The sequence below is a fragment of the Nuphar pumila genome, chromosome 5, assembly GCF_984573655.1.
Source record: "Nuphar pumila chromosome 5, dmNupPumi1.hap1.1, whole genome shotgun sequence".
Taxonomy (NCBI): Eukaryota; Viridiplantae; Streptophyta; class Magnoliopsida; order Nymphaeales; family Nymphaeaceae; genus Nuphar; species Nuphar pumila.
Window position 1 is genome coordinate 120,928,065 of NC_143253.1, and position 16,415 is coordinate 120,944,479.

General features: G+C 35.5%; 1 protein-coding gene across 2 annotated transcripts in view; it reads left to right on the forward strand.

Moving 5' to 3' along the window:
- The window catches only part of LOC149838413 (E3 ubiquitin-protein ligase COP1-like), a 115,036-nt gene that overhangs the window by 96,686 nt on the left and 1,935 nt on the right, over positions 1 to 16,415 (forward strand). The window lies entirely within an intron of this gene.

The following is a 16,415-nucleotide window of genomic DNA, read 5'->3' on the forward strand; positions in this document are numbered from 1 at the left end:
CTTTTCATTCATAATAACTTCAGTGTACATGAGTTCCTTACTGACCTGCATGTTTTTAGCTGCACAACTTCTGGCTGCATTGATCGATCGCATGGCGCCCATCCTCGGTTGCATGGTCTTAGTGTCGCTGCATTCAGTATCGCTGCATTCTTCCTGTGCAGCATTGGCTTGTCCGTCGTCCTTTACAAGGCGCTTTGGGCATTGCCGGGCGATATGTCTATCACCACAAAACCAACATGTCACAACCGCACCCTTGTTGCTGTTGTTATGCTTTGTGTAGTTCTGTTTCTTTTCGGATTGATGGCGTGTCGACGCCTCACCTTTATCGTTGCGCTGCTCATCCTTCTTGCCTCCGTGGTCAGGCTTCTTCCCAACTTTGGTTGATGGGGTGAAAGGCTTGCGCTGTGTGTCAACTAAGCGCTCAGTCGCCACATATGCATCTTCCAAAATACGGGGGTTGCTCATTTCCACTTCAGACTGTGCCCATGGTTGAAGTCCCACAATGAACCAGTTGAGCATGTCGTCTTCTGGCATGTTAGGTATCTCCAGCATAAGCTTCTGGAACGTTCTGACATAGTCTTGCAACGAACCAGTATGTTTGAGCTCACGAACCATCCGGTAAGCCTGTCTCTGCGCATTTCTTGGCATGAAGTAGTTGCGCAACTCTACTTTGAAGTCGTCAAAGGTGTCTATCACACATTGACCCCTCTCCATGTCATTGCGCTTCCGCCTCCACCAAGCGATAGCATCACCATCAAGTAAGGCTGCTGCAGCCTTGATCCTCAGATCTTCGAGGGTCACATTCTGGATATTCAAGTAGTCTTCTACTTGGAACAAGAAGTTCTCAATGGCCTTGCTGTCGCGAGAACCATTGAATTTTGCGGGTCTAAGTACATCAAACCTTGATGGTCTCTCACCATTTCCGCCATTCAGGGTCACCGTCCACTGCAACGTACGGTTCCTCAACTCAAGATCGGTCACTGTAGTCGTCAACGAAGTGACCTGCCCCATTAGTAAGTTCACCTGCTCTTGCAGGCTCGCCACCACATCATTCAATCCATTGAATGATTCACATGCGCGTGAAATCGCTTCATCATGCGAAGTCACATCTTCCACCAGCTTGTTAACAGTTGCAGCCAACTCTTCTTGGCCCCAAAGTGAACCCATTTCCTCAGCTTCGGCAACTGCCTTGCCTTTGGTGTTGCTCAAGTGTTGATAAGGCGTCACGATGTCTTGCTCACAAATCGCAGCCTGTCAGCGTGTCTGTTGACACCAACTCCGGAGTCCCTTCCCCAGCACGAGAACGGGCTCTGGTACCACTTGTCACGGGCCTATTTCCTTTAATGGGCCAGCGCGGCGCGACGGTCCTTCCTTACCGCCGCAAGCTTACTCGTCAGCTCGCTTGCCGGTCGCGGAAGCTTGTAATCAGAGTGCAAGAGAGCAAGAGAGAATAGAGGGAGAGAAATTGCAATCACAAGAAGCAATCACAACGAGGGTGAACAAAAGAAAGCTCAACGCATTTACTTCATTCACAATTTTGCCCGCAGGCTATTACAGTTCAAGTATACGGGCTGCCCCTTTGGGGTATTGATTCACCTGAACCGAGCAGCTTACATCAGACTCAACAAAAGCAAAACAGACTCTAGCGCAACTGTACACTATAAGTCGCAAGGGAACAGCCACAATGCTGTGAAAAATGAAGCGAAGATCATGACAATGCATCATAAACAGATTAAGTCGGAGGCACGATGAACAAATGCATTCACGCAATGTAACAAAAATTAAACAGAGAAACAGAAGGAAATGAAAGTAATATATGGTGATGCTGAATTAAAACAGAGAGTAAACTATGCAAACGAATTAAAACATATTGCAGAAATGCAGAAAAGCAACAGAGAACATCAAATGTAATAAATATTGAAATAGAGGCAATGATGTTGTTGCAATATGTAGCATCATCGATGCTACAAAGCATGCTTTTTGTGAACAGTGAAGAATAAGAAAGGAAAATAACATTGTGAAAATCCGAGAGAATGAAGTGAGGAGGAAAAGAAGTAGAGAAAAGGGGAAGAGATAAGCTACTCACCGTGGATTGATTGAGAGGAGGTGCTATCTCCTCTGTGTATTGGGCGTGAATCGAATTCTTTCACCACACAAGAAGAGAAACCGAGAGAAGGAGAAGGAAAGAAGAAGAGAAGAGAAGAAGAGAGGAAGGAAAAAAAAAGGAATGAGGGAAAAGGGGAGAGAGCTCGTTTGTAAGGCTCGATGGATCCTCGATGATCCTCCCCTCAGCTCTGATGGTGGTTATAAAGGGGAGGACCGTTACAAAATTTTCAAAAATGGTCCCTTAAGGTTTCAAAAAAATTCAAAAAGAAAGTTTTATTTATAAGGATTTTCAAAAAGAGGGTAAGACTACTTTCTGAAAATTTTTCTTTTATGGTTTTGAAAGAAAAACCTAAAAATATGAGGGAGGGATCCGGATGAAGTTTTTAAGGAGTTTTGTAAAATATTTTGCTTTGAAATTTAAGGATTTTTCGAAATGAGGTTTTGTGAAATAACAGGGTTAAAGTTTAAAAATTGAGTTTCAAAAATGGATCTGGATCCGAGGTTTTGAGCAAATATCGAGTTTGGATCTCGAATTGAGGAAACATGAGAAGAAGGGATCCAAATGGAGATTGGATCTGGATAAAATACCTGAGCCAATACAGAGAATTGATTTTTGGAATTTTTTGAAAATAGAAGATTCGGACTCAGAATTGGATTTGGATATTTGATTTGGATCCGAGATTGGTCAAATATAAAAAATGAAATTGGATTTTGGATCTTCAACAAGTGAATTTGAGAATTAACCAGAAATTGACCCAATTGCTCTTCTGACTGACTCAACAGGTGGGTGCTAGGGGCAAAAAGGGAAATTTTGAAATTTTGAAAAATTTGGGGTATTCACGGCTCTCTAGATGATCCTTCATCGATATGTTGACGATGAGGAGAGAGCAAAAAGGTGATAGTTTCCTCGGTTTCATTATCGCTTGAGTTATTCAGAGTTGACTCATCATCACTTGTATCATCATCTTTAGCTAACATTTTAAATAGAAATGAATAATCCACATTCTCTTCATGAGATACAAGGTTTTCGAAACCACTAAGAATTTCCAAAAAACTCACATTTTTGGAGACATACAATTTGTCATTTTTGACATCATAACACCGAAAACCCTTTTGGGTGTCTGAATAACCAGGAAAGGCGCAAGGAATGGTCTTTGGGGAAAGCTTATCATTTTTATCCGTAAGAACAAAACATTTACATCCAAACACTTTTAACATGTTGTAGGTAGGTTCCTTCTCGTATAATTTTTCAAAAGGAGAAATTTTGTTTAAATTTTTTGATGGAAGTCTATTTATGAGATAGACCGATATAAGGGCTGCCTCAGCCCAGAGTTTTTTTAGAATGTTTTGCGAAATAAGCAAAGTTTGAGTTGTTTCAATAATATGCCTATGCTTTCGTTCGGCTAATCCATTCTGTTGAGTGGTTTTTGGACAAGATTTTTTATGGAGAATACCATAATTTTCAAGATAACTTTTGAATTCATTTGATAGGTATTCTTCTTTAGAGTCGGATCTAAGGATTTTTAAGTTCCCATTGAATTGATTTAAGATCATCATATGAAAAGTTTTGAAAGTATATCCAACAATACCTAGTGTAATCATCAACAAAAATCACATAATATAAGAATCCTCTTTTAGATATCACAAGAGCCGGACCCCATACATTGGAATGAACAATTTTAAAAGGTTTTATTGTAAACATGGATCTTTGATAAAAGGGTAAACTTTTCATTTTCCCAAGAATACATTCATTACATGTAAAATCTCCTTTACAAATATGCTTAACAAAAGGTAAATATGAAATTTTAACAATATTTGGATGTCCATGTCTCATGCTACACATGAATATCTTTATTTTGGACAACATTACAAAATTGATTCTTGAGAACTTGAAGAAAATCGACATAGTAGAGATCTCCTTTCCTAGAGCCTTCCTCAATCAACCTCCCGGACTGACGATCCTGTATCCAACATTTATTAGAAGAGAATTTTATATCGCAACCATGGTTCGAGAGTTGAGAAACCGAAAGTAAATTTAAATTTAGTTTTGGTATGAATCTAATTTTTGGAATAAAAAATCTTGTTTTTCGAAATTGCCTATTCCTTTAATTTCAAAGGATGTTCCATCCGTTGTTGAGACAAAAGATGAAAAAAAGTTTTTAGAGTATTCGGAAAGAGAACAAGCACTTGGGGTCATATGAAATGATGCCCCGAAATCTAAGAGCCAAAATGTCTTACCGGAAGGGGAAGAGGTTGACATAGCGGCTTCGAAAATTCCTCCTTTGAGAAGAGGTTGACATAGCGGCTTCGAAAATTCCTCCTTTGAGAAGAGGTTGAAGAGCTTCCACAATTTGTTGTAGAGAAAGAGACCCATTTGAAGAGGATGGTCGTTCTTTCGGTTGAGAGGTGGTGGTCATTGCAAGTAATTTCTTCCATTTTGGGCAAATTGGTTTGATATGCCCTGGTTCTTTACAAAAATGACAAGTTAATTTGCTATAGTCTCTCTTTCCATTTTGCCAACTTCTTGATTTTGATTCTTAAAGCGAGGACGTTTGTAAGTCTTCACATGGTGGTCTTGAAACGGCATTCACTCCTTCACTTTCTTCTTGAATTGAAGAGGTAGCAAAGATACTAGGATTGCTTTTATTAATGCCCATACGGGTTTCCTCCCCACTCAATTTGGTAATAACATCTTCAATGGTGGGAGATGTGAAAGAAGAGAAGGCCGAATTTGTTCAAATTCGGGTCTAAGACCATTTAAGAAGTTAAAAAAGTGATCTTCCTCAAGTTGTTTGTGTCTAAGCTCGATAGCTTCACCACTCCATTTGGGTTCAAGCATAGCAAGTTTGTCCCAAATGGAAAACAATTCGGCAAAGTATTCCTGAATAGTCATCTCATTTTGTTGTATGGTCAAAACTCTCTTTTGAAGGTAGTATTTGTGTGATAAATTTCTTGAAGTATACATTTTTTCAAGATATAGTCAAGCTTCATAAACTTTCTTGAATTTGATGATGTTCACATTGATCTTAGTTTCAACGGATGATAAAAACCACGATAAGATCTTGAAGTTTTTCAATTCTCATTCGTCATGTTTCTTTGAATAATCTTCAAGAGCTCTTTGCCTTTCTTCTCCTTTAAGAATCTTTATATCTCATTTTTCCATAATAGTAATTTTTGGTTCGAGTTCCGGTATCGAAACTTGAACATACCCCCAAAGTCCCTTCCCTTTAACATGATAGTTTGAACCATTGAGTTTAAACCCGAGGGAGAAGTGGGAGTCTTTTTTGCCCATTAGAGAGGATAGAAATAAGAAGGAATACGTACCTCAATAGATTTTTAAGTCTTTCTTGATAAAGAAAACTTCTAAAATATTGGCCGAAGGAAATGATCGACTCCAATCTCCAAGAAGGCACGTTTTTCGAGGTGATCCAAGAATATGGAGAATGCACAATCTTTCTTCCTCAAACTTTGCTCTAATACCATGTAAAAATATATTCAACAAGATACTATGATCAAGACCTTAATATTCTTGATGATAATCACGTGCACAATAAGAACCCTTTAGAATACTTGTGCACAAAGGCACAATCCACTAAATCTCACAAAGGCACACAAGCATAAAAATAAGGAATTTGTATTGAAGAAATTGGAGAGCATAAGCTCAAAAAAGAATGCTTTACAAAGGGGAGAAGACCCCTATTTATAACACAAAAAGGGGGCCTTGGAGAGGCCCCAATGTGATTGTTGGAGCCCCTCCGACGGTCACAAATGTGACCGTTGGAGGGGCCCAGCGATCATATTGGGTCCCTCTCAAGGCAATCCAAAAAAAATAAAAGAAAAAATAAAAAGTAAAAAAATAAAAAAGGAATTACATGCACATTCCAAATGGAATATGCACAAAATTGAAAAAGACTAAAATACCCCTATGACTTATATATATATATATATATATAATTAGATAGATACATATGTATATATATTTTATATATATGTATATGTATCTTTCTTTATATATATAAAATATATATATGGACATTACAATGATAATGGATTACAATTTAACAGGGTATAGTTGATGGTTCTGATCCGGAACCAAAACTAATTCTCATAAAAATTGAGAATGAAAAAAAAGTACCTCTCACAGAAGGAAAGAAAAGTAAGGCTTTGGCTACCTATGAGAAAAAATGAAAAGAATGGAGGATAGGGCACACCAAAATTATGTCATGGCTAATTAATAGCGCTGACATCAAGAAATGCTCTAGTCTAGCCAAATTTGAGCATGCCAATAAAACTTGAGAATATCTTAGAAATATCTATTGATTCTATTCCCTTAGAGATATTGCACATTTATGCAATTTGCAAGACAAAGTTCAGACTTTTACTCAAAAGGATAAAAGTATTAGGGAATATTATAATGAGTTATCCGAATTTTGGGAAGTGTTGGCTCTTCTTGAGCTAAAATGGCATTGTCCCGAAGATATCGAGCTTCACAAAAAACAACTCGATATGAAACACTTTTATCAATTTATAAATGGTTTAAGGCCGGAATTTGAAATAACCAAATCGACTCTTTTGCATCGAGGAAATCATTGACACTATAGAGGAACTGACTATGGAGAAAAATAGACTCTAGAAGAATTCTCCAAAGCATGAAGAAGATTCCATTCTAGCCGTATCTAGATTGGGTAATTATGTGCGCACTTATAAGCCGCCTTACTTTGGTAGACAAAATAGTGATTTTGACAAAAGAAAAGTCATTTGCCACCATTGTCATGAACCGGGGCACTATAGGCTTCAATGTCCTAAGTTAAAGAGAAGAAAAGAAAAGAAAAGAAAAGAAAGTTGCATTTGTTGGTTCAGAATCAAAAGATCAAGATGCACTTGTATCTATGGCACAATTAATAGAGATCCTTCAACGTCTTCTCAAAAGAGCATCCTCATCAACTAAAGCCTCAATCGGAGCAACTGTCTCATCCTTCTCCGATTTTGATAACTTTCCTTGGCTCCTTGACGCTAGTGCTTCTTTTCATATAACCCCAAATATCAATAGTTTGTCCAAATATCAATAGTTGATGGTACATCTCTTGAAATAAAAGGAATAGAAAATTTTGAAAACCTTCAAAAATCCAAAAAAATCTTTATTCTAGAAGTTAGATATATTTTTAAACTAAATCAAAACCTTTTATGTGTTTCTTAAATATCTGATTATGGGTGTAATATCTCTTTCTCTTCTCATGGATGTTGGGTACAGGATCACCAGTTAGGAAAACTGATTGGGAAAGGCCATAGAGAAAAACTCTATTATAGAATGCCTTCTGTTATAATGTAGAGAAACTAGAGTTGGATCTATGGCACAAAAGGCTTGACCATCCTCATATATCTAAAATCCAACACTTTTCAAGTTTAAGAAAATGTTGTAATTCTGAAAGTTTTACTTGTAAAGATTGTATTCTTGGCAAAATGAAAAGATTACCATTTCATGATAGGACTTTTGTTTCGTCTAGACCACTTGAGTTAATACATTCGGATGTTTGGGCTCCTGCATCGGTCATATCAAAAGGACAATATGCATATTATGAAATTTTTGTCGATGACTTCTCTAGGCATACTTGGATTTACTTTCTTGCGCATAAATTCGAGGTTTTTCACATTTTCAGACATTTCACAAAATGGCTAGAAACAAATTTCAAAATGATATTTATATTTTTCGCACTGATTCAGGAGAAAAATTTACGTCAAAACAATTTAAAGATTATCTCAATTTACATGGCATCACCCATCAAAGATCTTATCCACACACACTACAACAAAATAGTTTGGCCGAACGAAAACATCGACACATTATGGAAAACCACTAGGATTTTATTAATAGCAAATCAAATTCTAAAAGAGTTTTGGGTAGAAGCTGCCCTAACTGCTACCTATCTCTTTAACCGAATTTCATCTTTTTCTTTGAAAAATATAACTCCAATTGAGAAACTTGTCAAATTATCTCGTGATTACTCTAGATTAAGAGTCTTTGGATGCAAATATTTTGTTTTTACCAACAAGAATGATAAACTCTCCCCTCGTGTCATTCCTTATGCTTCTTAGGTTATGCAGATAATAAAAAAGGTTATAGGTGTTTTGATTTTAAAAATTGAAAATTGTACGTATCAAGAAATGTATCCTTGAAAAAAACAACTTTTTTTTATTTTGAAAAAAAAACAACTAACCGAATATTCCTTTTTTGATAGATTTGACTTCGAAATCTGATGATTGTGACCATGAATACGATTTAGACAAGGGCCAAGGTACTATTGATTCTGAACATAATGTTGCTAATGAAGAGCAAATCCATAGGGACACCAGTTTACAATATTCAAGACATAAAGAATCCAATTTTCCGTGTGCATTGGAAAAATACTTTGAAGTACAAACCAGAAGGTCATCCAAAATTTTTAAATCTCCCCAAAAATTTGTCCTACAAATCTTTTTCACTCACATATAAAACATTTATTGTATTAATACAATCATATGTAGAGCCGTCATCCTATACTCAAGCCAAAAACCATACAGAGTAGGTAGAAGCCATGAAGGTAGAATTGGAAGCATTATAAAAGGCTAACACTTGGACTATTCAAGATATTTCTGTGGGCAAGAAACGTATAAGTTGTCTGTGGGTTTACAAAGTTAAAACCAAGAGTGATGGAACTCTTGAAAGGTATAAAGCTAGATTAGTGGCCAAGGGCTATGAACAAGAGTATGGCATCGACTACGAAGAAAATTTTGCTCCAGTTGCCCGAATGACCACCGTCAGAACACTAATAGCCTTAGCTTCTATTAGAAAATGACTCATATTTCAAATGGATGTCAAGAATGTTTTTCTCAATAAAAATCTAGTTGAAGAAGTTTATATAGAAGCACCACCTGATATTAGTATCCCTAAAGGCAGAGCTCTTCGTTTAGACGGTCTTAAACAAACACTAAAAGCCTGGTGTGACAGGTTTAGTCATGTTATGCTTGATATTGAATTTAGATCTTGTTTGACTGATACTGTTTTATTTATTAAGATTGTTGATACAAGGATTCTTCTTCTTCTTCTCTACGTGGATGACATGATCATCACTAGAGGCGACAAACAAGGAGTTAAAAACATTAAAAAACGTCTTAAAATAATTTTAAAATGACTAATTTAGGTTTATTGAGATATTTCTTAGGAATTGAAGTTGCTTATTACCCTTATGGGTATTTATTATCTCAATTTAAATTTGCTTTTGATATTGTTTTCAGGTTTGGAATTACAGATGATAACAAAGTGGATACTCAAGAAGTTGTCAACATCAAAATGAGAATCGATGATGGAGAACCTCTTGATGATCTCACTCCTTATGGACAACTTATTGGAGCACTTTCCTATCTTTCCATTACTAGACCTGATATATCACACACAGCTAGCCAATTTTAGCACGCTCTAACTTCTGTTCACATGGGAGCAGTTTTCCGTATTGTTAGATACATTAAGTCCTTCTTTTCATGAGGCCTTTTTTTGTTTGTTTCATCTTTATTAGATTTAATTGCTTATATTAATGCTAACTGGGGAGGTGATCCCAATAATAGACAATCAACCACTAGTTTTTGTATTTTCTGAAGTGAATCTTTGATTTCATGACGGTGCAAAAAGCAGTAGTGAGACCTTTCTTTCGTCCACCGAAGTTGAATAATGAGTCATGGTCACCACGACAATGAAAGTAGTTTGGCTCAGATGTCTGCTAGCTGGCATGGGAGTTGAAGTGACACAAGCTTCACGCATGTGTTGTGACAACAAGAGTGCGATCTATATTGCCAACAACCAAACATTTCATAAACGCACCAAATATATTGAAATGGACTGTCACTATATCAGAAAGAAGTATCTACATGGAACTATTGATTTGCCATATGTTACATCTAAATATCAATTAACGGATTTTTTCACCAAACCTCTCATTGCTCCTAGATATCATTTCCTCTTAAACAAACTTTCGCTCGTTGTACCGTAAGTTTGAAGGGGAGTGTTAAAAATATAAATATATAATATAATAATTTATTTATTACTTTTTATTATTTTTTTGTCTTTTTTATTTTTGTCTAGTTTAGTTTAAACTAGACTTTTTAACTAGTCAAGATCTACTTAGATCTTGACTAGCTTTATAGTCGTTGGACTAGCTCCAACGACTCTTTGCCCTCACTCTCTTCTTGTATAAATAGGGATGATCCCCTCTCCTTTGTATTCAATGCTTCATAAGCATTTTCATATGAAATAAGGTTTATTATTTTTATCTTGTATTCTTCCATTTATGCCCTTTTGTGGGTTGTGATTGTAGTGTCTCCAATAGACACCTATTATAAGCTTTTGTGCTTTTGTGGAATATCACCATTTCATTACAAAGGGGTCCCTTTTCCCCCTTTTATTTGTGCTCTCCTCTCTCTCGTTAGGGCACAAAGAAGAAGACGAAGGTATAGGTACCCCTCTCTCTCTCGGGCTCTCTCTCTCTCACTCTCTCAGGCTTGGTTCAAATTTGATAATTCGAACACATTGTTTGTTATAGTTCTTGTCCTGATATTTAAATAAATGAATTATCCAATAATTGATTTTGCTGGACGACGTACTTTCACAACGGATAACTGGTTTTCAATAATTCAGAATTTCTCATGAATGTTTTCATTTGTATTTTATTTTATAATTATTTCACTTAAGATTGCATTGACAAAAACCCAAAAATATATCATGGATAACAAGAAAAACCAAAATCAATGACAAATATTGCAGTAGAACTTGATAAAAATTCAAATTTGCATTTAAATAAGTTCAATCCAAATCATGTTTTTTAGTGACTAGGATCTTTTTAAAGTGGTGAGGGCTCTTAGAAGGATAAACTGGTTGGGACCCACCAATTCCTCTTAATCTTATTCTTTTGAACATAAAATGATATACACTAACCCCAAAGTTTAAGCTTCAAATCAACTATTGGATAATTCATTTATTAAGACAATCAGGCAAGAACTATAACAAACAATGTGTTCGAATTATCGATATTTGTGACTATGGTTTAAATCTTCTTGCTCTAATGTGTATCATCTTATGTAATTCTTGGCTTCTTTTGATTTCTCTTCTTGTTGTTTAACTTTTAGTGCATGCATTTAGAACTAATAACGTATGTTGTTTTGAGTTCCTGATATGGTCTTGCAATTCTTGTTTTTTATTATCTTTGCTTGAGTAAGTTAAAAAAACAATAACAAATTTATTGATTGATAGATCTTCACATTCATCAATCATTGACCATCTCTCTTAAGGATTTTGAGTAAGCTTCTTGCTCTAATGTGTCCTCTTAAAATTTTATATTATCACCTTTAAGGTCATACTATTTTTTTCTTAGGCTTCTTTTGATTTCTCGCTCAGGCTCGGGCTATGAAATTGATGCTTATTTATTTGTTTTTGTAATTTTTTTATAAAAGCCCAAAAGCATGTTTAGACTATTACTTATTATATAATATATTATATATTTATATATGTGTAATATGTGACAATGTGTGTTTCTGTGAAAGGCTGAATTCATATTTTGCATTTATGTTAATTGTTGCTTATGCTTACTCCTTTTAATTTACTGAATTTACATGTTCCTTTTTTTTAGATTCTTATCATTTTTTAGAACAATGGAAGGGGCTTCTTCTGCAAGTGCTAGCGGGTCCACTCAAAGCTCGACATTTCCAATTTTAGAAGATATGCAGAACTTCAAGCAAAAATTAGGTGATCTAGCATGGGAGTGGGCCTATATTAAGGATAAACAAGATCCGAATTTTGTGACATGCCTTAAATGTGAAATAACTTATCAAGGAGGCATATGCAGAATAAAACAACATTTACTTGGGATTGAAAGAAACGTGAAGGCTTGTGATAAAATAACTGAAAAAATCAAGCAAGTACTTTCTAAGTAAATGGAGGAATCGAAGAAGAGAGATGAAAAAAATAAGAGAGAGCCAATTAATATATATGAAAGAAGTGAAAATTTGTTCTCAGCTTCCAATTCTAGTGAAGGACATGGTACAGTTTCACAGATGGAGGGGTTGTCGAGTAGTACATTTGGCTTGAGACCATTACAGGCAAAAGGGTCTATGGATTTGTACTTCTAAAGTGATTTAGCAAAGAAAGGAAGGCAAGCAAGCAAACAAACCACGTTAGAAAATCGCTTCAAAAAATGAAGGGAAACAATGCACGAGTACATTAGTAGGTGGTTTTGTGACGTTGGAATACCTTTTAATATAATAAAATTGCCTTCATTTTAAAGTATGATTGAAGCTATAGGCTAATTTGGACCAGGGATGAAGCTTTCATCATATCATGAGCTACGAGAACCACTTTTGAATAAAGAAATGAAGAAAATTATGGAGTTTTTAGACCAATACAAAGTGCATTGGTCCAAATATGGATGCGACATAATGTCAGATTGCTGGACTGATACAAAAGGGTGTACACTTTTTGGTTAATTGTCCTTTGGAAACAATGTTTTTAAAATCGGTTGATATATCAAATAAAGTAAAAGATGCAAATTTACTTTTTGCATTGTTGAATGATATTGTTGAAGAAGTTGGGGAGGAGAATGTGGTTCAAGTTGTTACCGATAATGCCTCAAACTGCGACAAAGTGGTTAAGTTGTTGATGAATAAGAGAAGGCATTTATTTTGGGCTCCTTGTGATGCACATTGTATAGATTTGATGTTGAAAGATATAGGAGAATGAAAGAGTTGAAGAATATTTTTGGAAAGGCAAGGCAATTGGTAATATTCATATACAAACATACTTAATTGTTGAGTATGTCGGGAGTACACACACAAAGGGACTTACATAGGCCTACAATGACTTGATTTGCTACTAGATTTTTTACTCTAGAAAGTATATATAATTGTAAAAAAGGCCTAAGGTCCATGTTTATTGGAGATAATTGGGCAAAAAGTAGTTTATAAAAAATGTCAGCTGGTAAAAGATGTGAGCATGATTTTGAGTTCAAATTTTTGGAAGGGAGTGAGTCATGCTCTAAAAACAATGAGCCCTTCGATTGACGTGCTTTGATTGGTTGATAGCGATGAAAAGTCTGCTATGGGTTACATCTACGAGAAAATAGACTGTGCAAAGGAAAAAATTAAGGTATAAGTTATTTTTGGGGTTCTTTGATTATTTTAGACCGTGTAAACTTACTATAAACTTATTGGGGTTCTTTGATTATTTTAGACTTGAATATACTTAAAGTTAGTTATGTTATGTGTGTGTAGATTTGTTGAATATCTGTATGTCTATATTTTTATTTGGTGATTAATTGGTTATGTTTTAATTTTTTGTATAGGTTATCTGTTGCATAGTTTGTTTATTCAATTGTTCTTTGTTTTATTTTTTAACATGGTTATCGGTTACATTTTTTACATATTTGTACTAATTAGATTTATTAATTTGTGTTCTAGGAGGTAGGTGGAGGGTGGAGGTCTTGGAGGATGCCTTTAAAAGGATTCTGCATTAAATTATTGTATACCAGTTGACTTGTAGATGCCTCTCAAAGGAATAGTGAAGTGTAACTTTTGTGATTTTATAATGCATGGAGGATTGTATAGATTTAAATGTGATGTTGTTAGGCATATTAACTCCACTATGAAATTATATACACATAGCATTCCTTCGGATGTTCGTGTTGAGCTTTTTACTAGTCTTAGAGAAGATGATGAGAGAAAGGCACAAGTACATGCAACATTTGTGTGACAGAAATTGCCAAAAGTGGCCCTGATTCAGAAGATGAAGATGACCCTCCATCATCATCTCAAGCCACTAAACGATGCAATAAACGAAGAAAATCGTTGAAATAAAGTTTTCTACTGAAGAATAAAGATGACTTTTATATATAGACATATGTTTCTGAACTCTATGTTTAGTTAAATGTATTGTGTTGTTAAATGTTAAATGTTTTGTGTTGGACAATGTATTGAGCAAGTTATTTAATATAATTGTCTTATGTTCGGCGACATATTTTGTTTTGTCTATTGCTTATTGTTGATTGATTTTATGTTGTATATATGTTTGTTATTAATTTCAGTAGTTAGTTTGTTTATATATATATATATATATATATATATATATATATATATATTATTTGGGGTACTGCCTAGACCGCCTAGGCCTCGCCTAGGATTTTTAGGGGGCTCACCGCCTAGCGCCTAAGACAACTAAGACCCTGCCTTGTTTGTGTCTTCCTCTGAGTTTGGAGAATGTATATTACTCCTCTATGTAGGTGACATGATTTTCATGGGAGATGACTTGGAAAGAGTTGAAGAGACCAAGAAGAAACTGGCTAGCATGTTTGAGATTAAAGACTTGGGGCGTATGAAATACTTTCTTGGTTTGAAGATAGTATACTCACCGAGGGAATTGTACTTATCCCAATATAAGTATGCAACAAGTTTGGTGGTAAAGGCAAGGCTAACAGATGATTCAAGAAGAGTCAATTCTTTTGTGGAAGCAAATTTGAATATGAGAGACTCAGATGGTCTAGAGTTAGAAAATCCTGCAGTATACAAGCAACTAGTTGGGACCATATCCAGACCAGATATTACCTATGCATTTCATGTAATCAGTCAATTTATGAGTGCTCCCAGATCAGTTCATTTAGCTGCAGTACTCAGGATATCTGATAGACACTATGCACTATGTTATGTTCTTTTTATCATCAGCTGCCACAAAGCTGAGTCTTTTTTTATGCTGATTTTGGAGGCTCTACTCGAGATCGTCTCTTTAATATTGGTTTTTATATTTTTCTTGGAAGCTCCCTAATCTCATTAAAAAGCGTCTTATCCACAACGGAATCTGAATATAAAGCTATGGCTCAAGTCACTGCTGAAATTATTTGGATACTGTGGTGATTGGGTGAGTTGAGAATCTCCATTGTGGACAAAACTCATTTATATTGTGATAATATGAGTGTTATTCATATTGCAAAGAATCCAGAGTTTCATGAGCGAACCAAGCACATTGAAATAGATTGTCACTATACAATAAAATCTTATGAAGATGGAGTCATTGCTTTAGAGCATGTGGACTCAAGGAATCAGATTGATTGCAGATGTATTTATTAAGAGTCTTACTCCTTTCCATTTCAACTCATTCCTTTCCAAACTAGGAATGATTCCTTTGCATCATTCCAAGTTTGAAGGAGAGTGTTAAGAGTTGTGTAAAATACTGTATTACTAATTGTGTGCTGCCCTTTTTCATTTATTATTCTTTTGTACATTGTGTCATAACCAGGGGTAGTTTTGTCCTACACATTTTTTTTTCTTTTGTCTTGTAGTGTATCTAGAGGGAGACAACCCTTAAGAGCGACTCACCTTCTTCTTTATGAATTTAATGAAGTTAGTCTCTTCTCTCCCTTGTGCTTTCTCTTTAGAAACCCTAATGCATGAATTTCCTTGAATACTTGCATCATACAATATGTTTCTTTGAGGTTCTAACTAAGCACACCCATCAACTTCTTTATGGTTGCTCATCGATGTCATCCAAAAGGATGCCAGATCCATTTTTAGGCCAAATGACCAAGCTTTCATCGAAAACCCCATTGAATTAAGTGGCTTTTTTATGTCGATAGAAAATCTTTGTCAGCACATTGTAAAGAGATGCAGTTAAATATGAAATAGCAAGTGGCTAGGGAATTGCATGTAGCTTAGCATGACTCTTTATTTATCTAATCTCTGTTAGAGGGTATTGAATGAGATAGTTGGATGGATAAGTCACACTATCATTACTGAGGGGTCTCAGGTTTGAATCACACAGGGTTATCCTGCAGTTTGCCTATCCAAAAAAGAAAAGAAAAAAGAGATCTTTTTTTTACTGGATTGTTATTCAAAAAGTCTGAGTGTGGTTAGTTTATAAAACCCAATGAAGAGAGCAGTCTACTGGGGGATGGGGTGGGGTGGGGGAAGGAGATGAGGACGACTTTAAGAAGTAGAACACAATAATCATAACTACTTTATTCATCAGAAGATTCAGAACTGCTATAATGCAATATAGATGCTTTTTGTTATCTCCTTAGACGAAATCATACAAAGATACGTATCTACTGTGTGTTCTCATTAATGTTCTTATTTCATATTTCACATTTAGAAGGCATTAATTACCATGAGACTGGAAGTATAATCTGAATTTTTATCTGTGCTGTAACTTGTGCATTCTTTCAATATCAAATCCTGCTTTCTCAATTTCTCCTGTTGCATTTCCTTTGAATCCTTGTGTATTCAGTTCTCACTAAGCAGTCATA